The sequence below is a fragment of the Panulirus ornatus genome, chromosome 42 (assembly GCF_036320965.1).
Source record: "Panulirus ornatus isolate Po-2019 chromosome 42, ASM3632096v1, whole genome shotgun sequence".
Taxonomy (NCBI): Eukaryota; Metazoa; Arthropoda; class Malacostraca; order Decapoda; family Palinuridae; genus Panulirus; species Panulirus ornatus.
Window position 1 is genome coordinate 28,540,104 of NC_092265.1, and position 19,044 is coordinate 28,559,147.

The 19,044-nt window shown below is 40.2% G+C and overlaps 1 non-coding gene across 1 annotated transcript; it reads left to right on the forward strand.

The window, feature by feature from the left end:
* The first annotated feature begins 17,272 nt into the window (after positions 1–17,272).
* TRNAQ-CUG (transfer RNA glutamine (anticodon CUG)) lies at positions 17,273–17,344 on the forward strand. Its single transcript has one exon. It is a non-coding gene; the product is annotated as a tRNA-Gln (tRNA).
* The last annotated feature ends 1,700 nt before the right edge of the window (positions 17,345–19,044 follow it).

The following is a 19,044-nucleotide window of genomic DNA, read 5'->3' on the forward strand; positions in this document are numbered from 1 at the left end:
ACACTACGACACAATTTAGTGAACAGTGTGACGATGCTGGCCAGTGTGTCTCCTCAGGTCACACTGACAGGGGTTATATGGGAGTCCGTCAACACCCATTCAACAACGTGTTCAAATAACAGATCAGCTCTTACGTGTTCAAACATCCTGATTAACAGTAGCCCGTGGGAACACTGAGCCCGTGGGAACATGTATCTAACTCTATGTAACTCACAGTAAAATGATAATAAATACCTAATGAGAAATTAATGTTAGTGTGCGTGAGTCTTACATTTTGCTCGGCCACAACCTGGCTCAAGCTCCTGCCAGCCATGATAAGTTATGGTTATACATGAAATAATACTGAATATAAGGGTACAGAAATAAGCAAATTGTAGGTATTTACAAGAGTTATTCCTATATCAACTAGTATGCTTGAGAAGATAGATAACACACTTTACAATTATTAGATTATCATAAAGATATATACATGGAAATTATATGTGGTGTAAACAAAATCAGTATGCAAATGCAATGAAAAAGAAATCAAAAATTCAAACAACTTATTGAAAACATATTATTATGGAGTTAGATTTCTCTTTAAATTAGGAAGTGCTGCTGCAACTACCTTCTGAACGTCCAATGTGGGCGTAGGGAATTCTACATTAGATACCCTATGTCGTGGACGACAATTTAACATAAATACTACGAACAAAAATATAAGTGCAATAGACAATGAAACAATTGAAATTCCAGATATGTGAGAAGTGGACTTAAAAGGTAAAAAAGCCAGAACATCTATTGTAGAATCTAGATCGTTCTGAACCATAGATGGAAGATGTTGGATCTTTACTTCATCGATGATTGGTAAGTTGATGTTTTGGGGAATTCGTCCTAAACTCGGGATAGTTCTATCAATTTGTTCCAAAAAATGATCATGATTGCCGAACAATTTGAAACTGGAACTGATAATAGTATATTGTTGTCCTAATTGAATGTGTCCCAAAAATAAATAAGATTTGGGATGATTAGGTGGGCAATGAAGAAGAACATTTTGTTGGTCTGGGAAAAACAGTACGTGACTTGGACCGTCGCAAGACGAACTCCTGCGAAAGCATTTGCCAAGGATGTTTTCATTAATCATGTTGGGTTGGTAGGGCGTTTGCTTAAGAAGGTGTTTCTGCTTTTTTGTGGAAGTACTGGGGGGTGTGCTGAGTTTCTGCCTCGTCGCCTTGGCAAGTGATTACTTCGCCCTGCGCGTGCGAATCGTAGTAACAGTCACCTTACCCAGAAACCACAGGAGCCTCCTTCGATGCAACGTCCTCCTCCTCCTACTACTGCTCATGAATGAGAAGAAATGGTGCGTCTTTTCGTCCATACTTTCAATCCAAGGTTCATTAACAACAATTTACTTAAAGGAACAAGAACGAAGAACATTTTGTTGATGTCCCAAAAGTAGTTGGCACTCACATGAATTTGTTTGTAAATTATGGAAAACCAAGGTACTGGGGGAGGGGGGATGCAAATGAAGTTGTCAAGCAATGGTTTATGGCACAATGCTAAATCTTCCATGGAGAGATGTGCAATCAATGAGGAATGAATATTTCATAATAGAAAGTTCATGTTATCAGCAAGGACGATGGTTTTTTGCGACCCTTTTGTATAATTAGAAGAGAATGGTATTACGTTCACAAGGCTGTAAGTATTGGAGTCATTGAATGGTAGGTGGATAATGACCGCTTCGAGGATCACATCAACCGTTAGTAAGGAGTAATAACTGGCCATGTGATGCAGAGGGAGAGCTGGGGTGCAACCGAATATCGTCATCGCTTGTTTAATGATACGTGTGAGTTCTGAGAGGGGAAAAAATGATGGCGTGACAACTTGGTTTACTAGATTATTAACATCTTCCAATAAGCCAGTGAAATAATATGCATGATAAGTGATCTGGGCATATAAACTATCAACATATGTGGAAATAGTCTCTATAGCATATATGGGATTAAGAGACTTTGACAGAAGCGCTACATGTTGTGTCAAGTTATTAACAGTTAACATTATGTCATTCAAATATCTAGAATGTTGTTTTAAGATCTTAGCTTTAGCCTTAATATACCTGTTGTTAAGAAGTTGTTGAAATTGTAAGGATCTAACCTGATTCCTAAGTGAATTAAGTTCTTCCTGAGTAGCAATACCAAACAAATATGATTGGAAGGACCCTACAAAGTTAAGCAGACTTCTCTTGCTTCTCCTTTGCTTTTTCATGTTGATCCTGGCATTAGTATTTACTGGAGATTCAATGTCTTGTATTAAGTCAGACAGAATCACACAGGTACTATTCAATTTCCAGGTCCACTGGTTTAACAAAGTTGGAGGAGGAGCAACACTAGAGTTTCTGATGGACGCGCTGGTGTAAAACTTGAGTAGAGTAGACCGTAAGCGAGGTACGGCCTCCATTAGTTTTACTAAATAATCGTAATTGTAGGGTAGACCCTCCAGGCCCAACTTAACTGAGACTGTGTCCCTCACGAGGCGGACCTGGCGGGGAGTCGTGAGAAGGGCGCCTGGTACTGCCATGGTGTCATATACAGGAAGACACCATAAGGACATGAGAAGGAAGAAACTGGAAAATGATAAACTTAGCAACTTCTTAAAGGCGAGGTCTTAATGAATACTGATGTGTCTGTGGTGGTGTTGTGAGGGTGGTCGGCTCTGGTGTGGGGACAGTCTGAACAGTGGTAGAAGTTGGTTGGGTGACATTGTTTGGGGTTTGAGGAGTGTTGTCTGTTGTGGTACCGGGATGATCATGTTCACAATACTGTAAAACTTTCAAGTGGTCCTCATGTTCTTCACGAATGTCACCTGTATTTAGATGTCGAACCCTAAACTTATGTCCCTTTAAATGAGCTAAGACTCTATAGGGACCAGAAAATTTTGGGTCAAGTTTAGGAACATCACTTCTAGTGTTAAATTCTTGCACCATTACCAAGAGTCCGGGAGCCACCTTTGATGGTTTCGTGGATTTATCAGCCTGGCTCGTGAAGGTTGTAGTGGCTTCACCTAGATTTTCCTTGATCCTTTGATGAATCAATTGAGTCGTGCGATATTTTTCCGCAACAACTGATCTCTGGACCGCTGGACATGAAGGAGGGGACGCTATTATGTCCTACGGCAACACTTTATCAAAACCGTGTAAGGCGTGGAAGGGTGTGTCTCCAATTGACTTATGATAAGCTGAATCTAATGAACATCGGACATCAGACAGGTACTCACCCATTCATCATGGTCAAAATTAATGTTGGTGGGAAGACAATGGAGGATCTTGCGGTTCAATCTCTCTGACAGGCCTTTCGAGGCTGGGTGATGCGCCATTATATTACATTTACTTATGTTATACAATTTACAGAGTTCTTCTAATAGTGAGTTATCAAATTCCCCACCATTATCTGTAACTAAAATCTTCGGAGCATTATGTCTGTCTAAGATATATTTTTTGAACGCCTTAGCGACCGTGGCTGCGTCTTTATTTTGAACTGGAACTAATTCACAATATCTCATGAAGGCATCAGTAATTACTAAAATGTATCTGTAGCCTGCCATGGACAGAGGAAAACCTCCTAATATGTCCTTATGAACTCTTTCCCATGGGTATGAAGGTAAAGGATATTTCAACACAGTCTGCGGGGTAGTGGGACTTCCCTTGTGAGTGTTACAGGTTTGGCACCTCAAAATATGATCTGTAATGTTTTTCTGCATCTTGGCCAAAAATACCTCAAACGAGTTTGCTTATAGCATCTATCTGCGCCTGGGTGTGCGGCCTGGGTTGAATCATGTGCTAACTTCAAGAAATCCTGTACTAATGCTGTTGGAATGATTGTTTGTTTAACAACACGGGCGAGCACTCCTAATTTCGCGTCCCTGCACAAGACTCCCTCACTGTGCTAAATACAATTCTCTGACTGGAACAACTGTTTTAGCATCCAAGGAAGATCTTATACCCTCTAGGAATTCTATGATAGGATCCCAGACTGGGTCATCCCGTTGATGCTGTCTCAACCTCTCTACATCAAAATATACGAGGCTATTATTTACAGTGGCTGCACCCACTCTGCGGGAAAGCGCGTCTGCAACTACATTGGATGAGCCAGAAACAAAACGAAAATCTGGGTCAAATGCTTGTATAGCTAAAAACCACCTCTGAAACCTTCCTGTAGGATCCTGTCGCTGAAAAATACCTCACAGTGCTCTGTGATCTGTATAAACTGTAATAAGGTAACTATATATGTATTCTGTAAAATGTTTGAGTGCCCAAATAACTGCAAGGTCTTCTAACTAAGTTACTGAGTATTTCGATTCCGTCTTTGAACATGAACGGCTCGCATAGGCTATGGGAAAAAGTCTACTCTCATTTGACACCTGCATAAGTACAGCTCCAAGACCCTGTTTACAAGCAACTGTGTGTAAAATGAAGGGTTTCTCAAAGTTGGGAAATCGAAGGATAGGCGCCTCGATCAAGAGTTGCTTGAGTGAATTAGATGAATTGACATGCACTGTAGACCACTGGAATGTAACTCCTTGTTTCAGAAGTGAAGTGAGTGGGTTTGTGATCTTCGCGAAATTAGCGATAAATCTTCGATAATATCCTGCTAAACCAAGGAAGGATTTGACCTTGTCTGTTGTGGAAGGGACTGGCCATTCTACAATTGTTTTGACTTTATCTGCATTAGGTTGAATACAGTTTTCATCAACGGTGTGACCTAAGTAATTAATTCTTGTTTGTAGAAAGGAACATTTGGATAACTTGACTTTTAGGTTCGCATCCTTAAGTCGTAGAAATACCCTCTCAAGACTTTTGAAATGAGAAGCAATATCTGGAGACATGACAATTATATCATCAAGATAAACCAATAGTTCTTTGCCCAACACATGACGACAAATGTTAGTCATTAACCTTGAGAAGGTGATCACCGGTGAGGAATGAAGACCGAAGGCCATGATGCATATGAACTGCCAATGACCATCTGGCGTACTGAACACAGTCAGGGGGCGGCTTTCCTCTGACAAGGGAATCTGCCAAAATCCGCTCAATAAATCCAAAGTTGAAAATACCTTATTGTTACCGAGGCTCTGAAGAAGCTCTGATACCACTGGTAATGGGAAACGATCTTTCAAAGTGACTGTTGAGTTTCCTAAAATCTATGACCGGTCTAAAAGTTTCGTCCTTTTTCGGAACGATCAGAAGTGGTAAATACCATGGTGATCGTGAGTCCTCTATAACCTTATCTTTCAACATGTCCTGAACAAGTTTGTTTGCTATGTCTCTGTGCGCGTGTGTCAATCGGTAGGCTGGGACGTAAATGGGACGTGTGTTTTTCTCTAAGTTAATAATGTGAACATCCAAATGAGTTCTACCGAGTGGTTGTCCTGATAAGGCAATAGTAGACCTAGACTGGTTAAGTAAGTCTGTTAACTGGTCAACATGTTTGGTTAATCCTACCTTGGATATCATGTCAGGGGTGATGGTGGGTGGGGAGCTGACTCGAGCCGTGCACTGCTGAGTCAGTTAGGAGGAGTAGGTGGTGGTGGGTTAATGGATGTGAGACTAGACGGGTATTAAACTCAGGCAACACCTCGTCTTGAATTCCGGACTTCAAAAGGGAGAATTCCACAAGCTTGGCCCCTCTACGGAGACGGACGGGAGTGGGGTCCCGTACTGGCAATGTATATGGTGACCTCTCCATCTGGGGTCTCATGAATAGAGGCGTCCATCATGGATAGTCGTGTGACAGTTAGTGAGGAAGGCTCAGCAACTACTCTTAGTGCGAGATCACCCTGACTATGTCTCAGTCCATGATCAGTCATCCATGTTCGAGAAAGTGAGAGAGGAACCTTCGTTAATGTGTTACTATGCAGAGTCATGTTGGTTCTCAGTTTACCAGGGCAATGATGAGTAGACAAGTAAAAAGGATGCGTATTGTCTACCGTGAAGCAGGACGTGGGAGCAGATGTATTAATGACTCTGACTGAGTGAGAACTCTTCTCTGACAATGGCAGGAACGTATTATCAACACAAACACATCATGATAAATAGGACAGATCTTATGTTGTGCCACACATAGAGTGGCGTCCTAGTAACAAGTTAGCAGGAAAAGTTACACCACGAACAATGTAAGGGGTTACGGTAATGACTGAGTCGCCTATGCGAATGTTCATTTTATTAGTGCCCCTTACGTCGAGATTTTCATTTGAGGTACTTTGAAGGGATGGGTAAAAGTCCGAGCATTGAACAAGTTGAGTGCGCCCCATTAATGGTTGAATAAAATCATAATGAATGACATCTGCTTCAGCGCCGCTGTCTAGAAAGATTGTGATTGTCTTATCCTGGAAAGAACCCACTAAATCGAAACTTGTAATGTGAGAAAATGGCGAAGAACGAAAACGTCTTAAGAGTTCCTTATGTGATGGAGTCTTGTCATGAGCGAGAGATTGTCATTGTTGATAATGACATGATGAACCTGTGTTAGGTGACGTCTGTCTAGCTAATGCTCGACATTCCGCTGAAGTGTGTCTAGCGTTGCTATGATATGAACACCTGCTTGGTGGTGTTGGGCGCGAGCGGGTGAAGGTCAGCCTGATGTCTGACTGGAGGAAATCATGACTAGGTCGGCAGAATTGTGACGACCGAGGCTGTGATGACATGGGTTGTTGACTGCGTTTGTTCTGGTCGAGGCTCACGTGAGAATGAGTCCCATGTGTAAGGACACACATTCGCTTTATGTCCTGGTTGGCCACACCGGAAGCACGTCACTTTATGTGAGTGTTTGTCATCACTGAATCGCTTTAATTGACCGTGAGATGAATGATTGTGTTGACCACTAGAATGTTTCCTCACACTTTGGGAAGCCGACACCATCTCCCCAGTGTCTTGGTGTTGGAATATCCACCTTTCTTTTGAGTGTAATTAGGTACTTTCGTTACTGACCCACAATAATGGGTCGATGTTCTCATTAAGTAACCGTCGTCTTACGTCTGGAGGTCAGGTCCTTGAGAATGAAGGTTATGTGTAATAATCGCATGAGTGTTTGTACATGAGTTTCAGGATTCATCATGGCCGGTATCCAGGGTGAGGATTCATAAGCCTGCCTAACTAATCTCATTCTTCCATGTAAGGTACTCCAGTGATCAGGGACTGACGTATCATCCAAGTATGTTGTGTTAAGAGCACGTAAAAGGACGTGTAGTAAACTATCTGAGAATGATTCCTCACAACCTAATTTAAACAACGTTTTAAATTCCTCCCAAGATGTACAGTTTCCAATGTCATCTGAGTCATAGACAACCCTAGCTTAATTGTTAGGCTGGTGGAAATCAATGAGATTTTTAGCAGCCGATATAAGCGCTCTGTCTCCTGAATCACCATTATGTTCAACATTGCCCTCTGCATTTCTAATCCACCGATCAGAATTTGACAGTTTACCATCAAATAACTCGTGTGGTTCCCTAGCTTGTTTTAGTGTGAAAACGGTTTTTTTGTTGAAGGAATTGATTGTCCCGAGTTTTTGTGAGGTGGCGGGGGAGGTGGGTGTGGGTGTGGTAACGTGTGAGAAGGTTTCTGTGGGTCATCTGTGTCACCAGAATCTGTCAAAAGAACTTTGTGTGACGTCGCCATTTTAGAAGGCTGGTTCCGTTTATAATAAGGGATTCTAGGTAATTTCATAAGTACATATGAACCATTACGATTACTGCATGGAATATCTTCGGACATGTAATGCAATCTTAATTAAAGTGTGTAAGTAATAATCCCCCAAAAAAATTTTGAAATACAATGAACACTATTGTCCTAATCCAAAATACATAACATGAATATTATTTGAAAATATTGCAATGAAATAAAGGCAATAAAAAGGCTGGCATAACAGTATAACATATCAATATAAGACTCTGTATATGAAAGTAGTCATCAACAAAAACAATAATACCAATGTATGAAAACATAAGAATAACTGAAAATAACTGAAAATAACTGAAGAATAACTGAAAATAACTGAAGAATAACTGAAAACTTAGATTAATTTGCTAAACTACAAAGATGAATAATCATATTACCCAAAAGTATATATTTGTCTATATTTATAGATTAGGAACTAGTAACACACAAAAAGAGCATACCTCACAGAGTGAACCATTTTGATACAGTTCTTATCTGATTGGGAGATTCGCTTACGAAGGTGTCTTGGGTGTAGCGAGATGAAGACGTGTGCAGAGTAGCGGCTCGCTGGGTGTAGCGAGGTGAAGACGTGTGCAGAGTAGCGGCTGGCTGGGTGTAGCGAGGTGGAGACGTGTGCAGAGTAGCGGCTGTCTTGGTGTAGCGAGGTGGAGATTTGTGCAGAGTAGCGGCTCGCTGGGTGTAGCGAGGTGAAGACGTGTGCAGAGTAGCAGCTGGCTGGTTGTAGCGAGGTGAAGACGTGTGCAGAGTAGCGGCTCGCTGGGTGTAGCGAGGTGGAGACGTGTGCAGAGTAGCGGCTCGCTGGGTGTAGCGAGGTGAAGGTGTGTGCAGAGTAGCGGCTCGCTAGCAGGAAAGTTGAGTGAGCGACAAGGGCTGGACCACGCGATGCTGACGTCTGGGATGTCGCCACGGCTGATGATGACGCGTCTCTGGAGCGGTTGACAAGATGACCTCCACGTTGGTGTTGGCAGGATGGCTGACCTTGCTTGACACGTCTGGATGTGATGACAACACTGCACGGCGGTGGCGCTGTCTTGATGCCTTTGCAAGCGACACAGTGTCAGCAATGCAATAAAGGCGTATCTTCAGTGCATTGAGGTACGGGTGATGGAGCACGTAACCGGCCGTGGGTTCCGCCCTTAACGTCCACAGGAGGGAGCACCAGGACTGTGTCAGGTAGGCTTGTATGACTGCTGGCAACACCAGACGTAGAAATATGAAGTAGATGTGACGGTCGTGTGTGGTCACGTGGGTTCTTACGTCACTGCCACCATTTGTAAGGTTGAGTTGAGAGGAAGGAAATCAGGTCTTCTTCGTCTGTGGTACTCAATGAAGATCAGGCGGCCTTTGTAGATTTATTACAAAAAAACGTGTACGTCCATCTGTAGTATTCTGAGCTATAGTCTTATGACACACTACGACACACTCTAGTGAACAGTGTGACGATGCTGGCCAGTGTGTCTCCTCAGGTCACACTGGCAGGGGTTATATTGGAGTCCGTCAACACCCATTCAACAACGTGTTCAAATAACAGATCAGCTCTTACTTGTTCAAACATCCTGATTAACAGTAGCCCGTGGGAACAGTGAGCCCGTGGCAACATGCATCTAACTCTATGTAACTCACAGTAAAATGATAATAACAAATACCTAATGAAAAATTAATGGAAGTGTGCGTGAGTCTTACAATGATAAGACATCCATACACTTGCACTCACATTACCAAATAAGCCGCAATGAATATATTATCATTATGATCATATGATTAAAACAAAATTGTAGTTAATGACATAATATATCCCCAACGACAAAATTAACCATAGCAATATAGCCAGCAAGTAAATATAGCGATCAAGATAATGTAGTTAGGACGGCATTATATTGAAAATAACAATACAGCCACCATGCCAATATTGTCACCATGACAATGTAGCTGTATTTTCAATGTTACTCTTATGTGAATATGGCTTTATTGTCAGTGTAGCTATAGTGTCATGGGGAACATATTTTCATAGTGGCAGTATTGTCATTATGAACAAACCGTTATTTTGGCTATCTTTTCATATCAGTTACATTGCTATGATGTATATATATCGTCACCTTAGCTATATTGGCAAGATGATCTTTTTATATAGGTGATATATTGTCCTTATTTAACTCTTGCATAATTTGTCATAATCGATATATCATCATGATAATCATATCATCATGGTGACAATATTGTCACAGCGACTATATTGTCATTATGACTATAATGTCATAGTGGCTATATTGCCATGATAACTATATTTTCATGGTGACTTTTTATCCCGATATTTATAATGTCATAGTGACTGTATTTTCATAAAAGCTTTTTTAATGGTGTTGATATTGCCCTTGAGGATATGCCATTATAGAGGAGAAATTGTCATTTTGATTAAATTATCAGGTGACTACATTGCTATGATATGCTATATTGTTATGGTTTCAGTACTGTCTTGGTAAATCTTTTATTACTGTGGCTACATTGCAATGGAAACCAAAATGGTAAGGTGGTTACATTTTCATGATAGGATGATTTTATTATGGCGATTATATTGCATTTCTGAGTATATTGTCATGGTGAATGTGTTGCCATAATATCTATGTTGTCATTTAATTTGTTGAATTCATGGCAATAATGTCTGTATTGTTAGGTCACTATATTGCCATGGTGGCTATTTGTCATTTTTGTTATATAACAAGGAGGTGACTGTCTTTTCATGTTGGCAGTATTGTCAGAATAGCTATATTGTCAAGTAGTGGGTATATATATTTCTTTTCTGGCGGTATATTGTCATGATGGCAATAATAACATTTTGGCGATATTGGAAAGGTGATATCGTGTTTTAGCAGCTAAACTCTTGTTGTGGATATTTTTCAATTCAAATATTTTATCATGGTAGGTATATAGTCAAGGTTACTATATTTTCATGGTAGCTACATTGTCATGGGGAAGACATTGGCATGGTGGCTGTATCGTTATTTTCAATATAATGTCGTCCTGGCTACATTATCTTGGTCGCTATATCAACTTGATGGCTATATTGCTATGGTTAATTTTGTCGTTCGGGATATATTTTGTTATTAGATACAATATTGTTGTCATTATATGATCATGATAATAATATTTTCATGGCGGCATGTTTGGTATTGTAAGTGTAATTGAATAGATATCATATCATGACATCCTTATATTGTCATGGTTTTTACACTGTGATATTGTTTATGTCAACCTGCTGATTATATAATCATGATTGGTGTATAATTATGGTAACTATATTGTAATACCGTTTTATTTCATTGTGATAATTTTGTCATGTTGACTACAATCACATGACAGCTATAAAGTTATGACTATATTATAATGATAAATCCTGTCTGAGTCACTGTTTTTTCACAGAGACTATATTGTCCTGGAGTCTATATGTTTCCTATGATCCGAAAACGACTATTTATTTACACTATCTATATTGTCAGGTGGTTATATTGCCTTTGTGAATATAAGTTGAATGTTTCTATATTTTTCCTTTGACTGTATTGTCATATCAGTTATATGATCATGGTAGCTTTATTGTCATAGTGAATACATTGTCGACGTGACTGTATTATCATAATGGCTAAATTGTTATAGCAAATATATTGACATGGTGGCAATATTTTCATGATATCTATAAAGTCTGTAAATTACTCTCAACGCGTTTCTAATGTGCTGGCGATTGATTTATATCGTGACTTTATTGTCAAGATGGCTGTATTGTCATGGTGGCTATATTGTCGTTTGCTGTATTTTCAATTTTACGCTTTTGTGAAGATAGCTTTACTGTCAGTGTAGCTATAGTGTCATGGAGAATATATATACATAGTGGCAGTATTGTCATTATGAACATGTTGTCATTTTGACTATCTTCTTATTTTCGTTACAGTACTATCGTGTATATATCGTCACCTTGGCTATATTAGCAATGTGATATTTTTTATAGGTGCTATATTGTCATTTTTTAATCATGCATATTTTGTCATAAGTGATACATTATCATGATAAATATAATATTCCGGTGACTATATATTGGCCTTGTGACTATATTGTTATTATGACTATAATCTCATGTTGGATATCTTGCCAAGATAACTATATTGTATTATCTACTCATAAATCTCTAAGTTCTAATAACCCAAAATATTTAGAGTAGATAGGGTAGAAACTGATGGAAGCCATTTCTAACATTCTTGCATAACCTGACCTCTCGCCTTCCCAAAACATAGTCATCCCAGCTTGGATATTGTACTGCTTTGGTCGTAAACTAATAAGAAAAGGAAGACATTGAATGGAGAAATTACTGAGGTAATCTCCAAAGATGATTACTGGACTGAGAAACAAATTCAGAGAGCAGATTAAACTACTTAAATCCATTCAGCTTTAGGGAAAAGAAGTTTAAGAGATCCTATACAGGTATATGAAGTTATTATAATGGCATCCCTTTAAGCTTGACATTTTTACATCCTGTAACTAGTTCCAACAATTAAAACAATATTCAGCATTGTGATTTAAGTGACTGACTTTAGGATGCATTTGGATCTGCCAAAAATTGTATCTAGCAAATACTTCAACTTTCAACTGACCAATTCTATCTTTTTTATTCATTTCATCTCAGTTTTTTCACCTTTCTATTACTGTTAAATATCAACAGTAGACCATCTACGTAGTTGGGGCTCTGAAGCAAAGGAAACTTTTTCTAGCCTGGGTTAGGGTAGCATCTAAACCAAACCTAAATGACCTTACCTTAGAAATATGTTCAGACAGTACCTTCCGAAAATATTTCCTAAGGTAAGGTCCTGGGGATTAATTTAGGTGCTAAGTAAACCTTGGTTAGAAAAAGTTTGCTTTAAAGCCACAACTACTTGAAAGGCCTACTTTAAGTGGTGATAATGAAATTGATTTGCTCCAGTGTGCTCCTCCGTCCATTTGTTTTATGTCCATCTAAAGAAGCATACATTCAATTTTTGATGTAGATTGATTTCCTATCTTAGATTCGTCTACGGATTTCTACATCTTCAGTTCAGCACACCATTGTGGTAATGAAGGGAAAGTCACCACATTCATAAGCCAAGTGGACGTAGCTTATCCCACCTCGTTAGAAAGAAAACTTACCTGTATTTGAATTAATGAACGGGCAAAGAGAAGACTAAATTTTAAGACACATTTATTATACAACTATATGATTTATATTATATACATTGCAACATTTCCTGCACTTTCCGTCACAAACTTGCTGAGGTCATAACCTTGTAGTTACCATTACCTTACAACCTTAAAGATGGTGGTCTACACCTCTAGATTGATGGAGAAAACGAAAAGTTTCGTTTTACTATTAAGACCACAGAAATACGGTAATTCCACTTCACTACCACTAACTACTAGTTATTTTACTTGTTGATTTTCACGGCTAAGATTTTCATCCTCTGAGCGAAGCCATGCAATAATCGTCCTTATCTATTCTGAGCATTGGATAGCCTCCTGATGATCAAGATTGCTGTTTTGGTTGTCCGTTTCCCTTGATACTGCTGCGCCTCACTGCACACCTTACATGAGTGCCTTCCACAGTATTAGGGACAGCTGCTGGACCTCACTGTAGCTACTTCTGGGACGGTTGCCAATCTCCCTCGTATTCTCTTATGACCATAGCGCCAAACCGACTCCAGCCATCAGGCCAAAACGCACAAACATTTCTGACAAAATTGAGACAACCGCTTTCGCGTCAGTTTTGACACCAAGTGAATTTATACGACAATTACGTTCAAGATGCTTGGTTTTTCGTTCATGGATTGAACAGAAGCAACCAACGATGGTTGCTACTGCCCAATCCATGAAGTCCCCCCCACCACGGAAAGGTAACCAAGCTTCGGGGGGGATGGGTGTTTACCCTGACGCCAACGGAGAAACTCAATACAATATTTTTATTATAACTTTCCTTAATCTTGAAAAATGAATCAATTAGAGGGAACAATAGCCCCAGCCATATGAAGATTGGCTAACCGACTCCTTGCACATTGCGTAGAAAGTGATTTCTTTGAGGGTTGCTTTATGGAAGGCACGGTAGCGTCGGAAGAGTTTCATTTTTTCTTTGAAGACGAAGGAAATTATCCCGGATAATTTTATGTATTTTTTTTTGGGCGGGATAATGTTCCCATTTTTTTTCTGTTTTTCAATGTCCCTACGTAGATATTATGTGTCATCCACTACTGGGAGAAAGCCAGACTTCCGCCAGATTAACGTAATCCTTGTCGGGACGAAACTAAAGTTGTCTTGGTGTTGGTTCCTCAGTGATAACCCAAACACAAACACAAACACACCTCCAGTGTCCACTCTAGGGCCGTGTTCTCCTGCAGCACCAGCAGGAAGAAAGAACTCAGGTTCCTCACCAACTGAATCTTTTGGCACGGGGAACGTGTGTCATCTCGACACGCCTTTTAACGCCCGTACGTGGTGCGGAGTGCAGTCGGTCTGTAACGCAGGACATGTCATGTGTTATTGGTCCCAGTCGGTCTAGAATGCTGGGCCTGACATGTGTTGGGGGACCAAGTCGGTCTTGAATGGTGGGCCTAACATGCTCTGGGGGACCAAGTCGGTCTTGAATGGTGGGCCTGAAAAGTGGGATGGCCTGCATTTCCTCATGGATGGTGGGTCTGGTAGGGCGTGTTGGCTGCAGTGCCACTTGAGTGGACGAGATCACTTGGTCAGCATCAGTGGGACGGTGAGGTTTCACTTTTGCACAGCGACCGTTGACGGAAAGTGGTGTCACGTTGGCAAGAAGTGCCTTCTTGTAGGAGGCATAGCAGGAGTACTGGATGTCGGCAATCCCGCGGTGGTTCTCGTACGTGGATGCAGCCAGGATACTTCTCCGTGTGGGGCTCGCTTCGTGGTTGGTGGATGTGGCCCTCCCCGCCACATGGTCACAGTGGTTGACCTATTTTACGTCAACACATTACGAGGTCAACCTTCACCAAATCCATATGGCCTTCATACCAGCTTCACCCATATTCCATTTCCTCCAATTCCACTTCTGGGTATTCTACCTCCATATCCACACAGCCAAATTCCACTCCATCCATGACTTCCACGTCCGGGTATTCCACCAATTCCACTCCATCCATCTCTTCAACGTCTCGGTATTCCATCTCCATATCCACACAGCCAAAGTCCACTCCATCCATCACTTCCACGTCTGGATATTCCACTTCCATGTCCACACAGCCATAGCCCATGTCAAATACATGGACATATTCAAATTCCATCTCCTGGACAAAGGAGGATCGTCCTACTTCCTTGGTGAACATTATTATATTGAAGTGTTCGAGGAAAGGTTGAGGGAGCTTGCAAGGCGGAGCAGAGATGTTCACTCGACAGAGGTCACAGCTCAAATGATGCTCTCGGTCCCGGCTCCCGCCCTTATATAACCTGGGAACTGATCATATCCTAGCATAGCTTAATATAGAGAAGTCTAATATAGTGAAGTCAATGCTATAATACAGTTAAGTTTATTTCTCAATAGTTTAATACATGTGCCTGACAACAGTTCCTTCACCCGTACAATGTCCCATCACAGAACACAAGGATTGTCATTATAATTCGTTTTTATCAGCAGAAATTAGATTAAAGTGACTAAAGATAAGTGGTTTAATACGTTATGTGTGTTCTCTGTCATCATAAAGATGGCCATCTACCCTGATGTGTAAAGAAAACGTCAATTTTGCCGAGGCTGTGGTGAAGATAAGAACACAATGATATGATAATGTGGTCATACAATGGTGTAGTCAAGATGTTGTGTTAGAACTATATAGTGAAGATGGGAGTGTAGCGAAGAGGAGGATTTATTGAAAATATATATTTTTCTTCACGCTGAGCCATTCCATATAGATGAATATATCTATAATCTAATTACGGTAAATTACCATATGACTTTAACGGCACCAGCCAGAAGGAAAAATGTCGGATATAGGAGTGACTGAATATTTTGTCGGGTACAGAAATAATTGAATATTTGGTACGATCGATCAAAATGCTTTTTATAGGCAAATAATTTCTGATTTTTCAAATGATTTTTTCCATCTGTTGGAGCTGGTGTAAGTAATCAAAGATATGAAAACCGATGGAAAAGTTCAGTTTAACGCTTTTACGAATGTCTTGCTGCGTATTTGGGAAGAGCAGTAAACTACAGGAATATATTTGTCTAATGTCCCCTGCTCGTCCAACAGCAGATATTGTATGGTCTGAGACATTATTTCTGGTGGAGGTGGATTCTCTCCGGCATTGCGTAAATCACTTCCACAAACTTGCGCCATTTTGCACAAATACAGATCCGATATGATGCATTTCCCAGCTCTGTTACGTTATGGACCCTATTCATCCTAGCCTAACCTATCCTAAATAGAAAGGTGTGGAATAATGTGCAACATTTCTCCTTCACTACAAGTGATAATAAACCTAGGCTATACAGCAACCAGGAACGTCCATATTTGTCTAACTTCTCACATGTCTGTGTCATCTGTCTGCAAACATGTCGATCATTACCATGAGGGCAATTGCGGCTTTTGATTTTGAATATCTCATGTTTCCTCTCTGCCGTGAGATCTTCATACTTAAATAAAATGTTGGGCCGTAAGAAATATATGTCCATCGAAGGTCAACTATATGGCTCAGTTCCATCATCAGTTTCTAAGAAAACTGAAAAGGTGATGTCCCACCGAGATTCGAACTCGGATTGCTGGATTTAGAGTCCAGAGTGCTAACCCTTACACCATGGGACCTGATAAGAACAGATGTGATTTCATCTGTTTTACATATAATCAACCAGAGGCCATTCCTCCCTCCCTGCCTGCAGGGTTCAAGGTTTTCCAGAAGGTTCTCGAAGATTCTGGGTAGGAACTGCCATTGAGAGGACGTAGTTATACGTATCATTAATGATATTGTTGTTGACTTTCTGATTAAGAAAGATAGATAGATAGATAGATCGATAGATAGATAGTTAAAAAAAGATATTAGATAGATCGTTAGTTATGTAAGGCTGTATATGTCAATTTTCACAGAAATCATTGATATCTGCGTTATTCTGCAAGAAATACATGTACATGGATGTAGTGATAATATGGGTTAGGTATAAGACCAGTCGTGTTGAGATTGTAGTGAATGTGACCATTGACTTCAACCTTAATAGTGTAGTGAAGATAAAGTTGTAGTGAAGATAAATCTTGAAGTGACTCATATGGTTGTTGTGAGTACAAGGATGCATCGTAAATGAGTACTTCCTACCTGAAAGTCAACAATTACAAAATTGATCAAATATAACAACATCCTCGGACAACCAACTACAAACACCAACCATAGAGTGAACCTGACTGTCACCTAACGACGACCTCTCAAAGGTAATGATCTTACCAGAATCTTCGAGAACCTTCTAGAAAACCTTGAACCCTGCAGGCAGGGAGGGAGGAATGGCCTCTGGTTAATTATATGTAAAACATTTAGATGAAATCACATCTTTTCTTATCAGGTCCCATGGTGTAAGGGTTAGCACTCTGGACTCTGGATCCAGCAATCCGAGTTCGAATCTCGGTGGGACCTCATCTTTTCAGTTTTCTTCGATACTGATGATGGCCACATTATTCTGTACGTTATATATACATTCATATATATACATAAATATGTATATATAAACATATATATGGAATAATATGGTTTTATCAATAGCCGGAGACCATTCCTCCCTTCTTGCCTGCAGAGTTCATAGTTTTCTGGAAGGTTCTAGAAGATTCTGGTGAGATAATTGCCATTGAGAGGACATTGTTATACTTCATATATCAATGATTTTATTATTGTTGACTTTCAGATAAAGATAGATAGATATATAGATAGACAGATAGTTAGATTGATAGATTGATAGAGCGATATCTAAATAGTTATACAGATAGATAAGTTTCATCAATACTGTATCTTACGCCATCTCCTGTTGCTGGATATATGTTCAACCAGCATTGGGAAAACCTCCAGTAGACCTTAATGTAAAGCAAGATAATAACAAAACCTGCAATAAAAGAATACGATCAACTCCCCAGTGCAGAAATATTGTGACCAGAAAGTCTTCTAGCAAGATGTCAGACGCTTCCACGGGAATCACAAACATAACATCAAATATCTGAAAGTCAACAATAACAAAACTAATGATGATAATGAAACTATAACAAGAAAAATGATAAACATATGGAAAATAGTGTTCTAGATCATGCCTCTAGAAAACAAACTTTAACGAAAACTGTGAAAAGAAATACCCATCTGGCTGATACGACACAGTAAAAGAACCATCCCACAACCAACTCTAAACTGAACCTGACTGTCCCCTAACAACGTCCTCTCAATGGTATTTATCTTACCAGAATCTCGTAGAACTTTCCAGAAAATCAAGAACTCTGCAGGCAAGGAGGAAGGAATGGCCTCTGGCTGCTGATGATAACCACATTATTCTATATATATACTTTTACCTACAACCGAAGGTTGACCGGCCAGCCCAAGTGGCTACAGAGGTTGTATCCATGAAAGAAACGGACCCACCAGCAGACGAATTCGGTTGGCAGGTTGTATCGAAGAAGAGGAAAAAGAAGGTTGCCCAACCAGCCCAACCAGAAGGGTGTAGCAAAGAAACGAAAGAAGGCTGCCCAACCAACCTGGGTGGTAGTAAGGATGGCTGCTCCACAACCCCAGGTCGTTAGGCAGACTGTAGCCATGGAAGAAAGGAAGGCTGCTCGTCCACCAGCCCAGGTACCGAGTGAGCGTGTAGCTATGCTGGCTGACCCACCAGCCCGGGTAGATAGCTACGCCCAGATGGCTATGTCGGGTGCAGCAAAGAAGCAAACCCCACAACTACTCCACAAGGTTTGCAAGCCTGCACCCAAAAAGATGAAGACGAAGGTTGCCACACTACCCAATGCACCACCACATGTCTAGAAAGGGAAAAGGTGGACAGAATGGCTGGAGGTCCCACTCCAACAACAAAATCACCTTAGGAACCAAGTTCCATACATTATTGAAAAAAAAAAAAAAAAAAAATATATATATATATATATATATATATATATATATATATATATATATATATATATATATATATATATATATTTTTTTTTTTATACTATTCGCCATTTCCCGCGATAGCGAGGTAGCGTTAAGAACAGAGGACTGGGCCTTTGAGGGAATATCCTCACCTGGCCCCCTTCTCTGTTCCAGGATATATATAGGAAAGGATATATATATATATATATATATATATA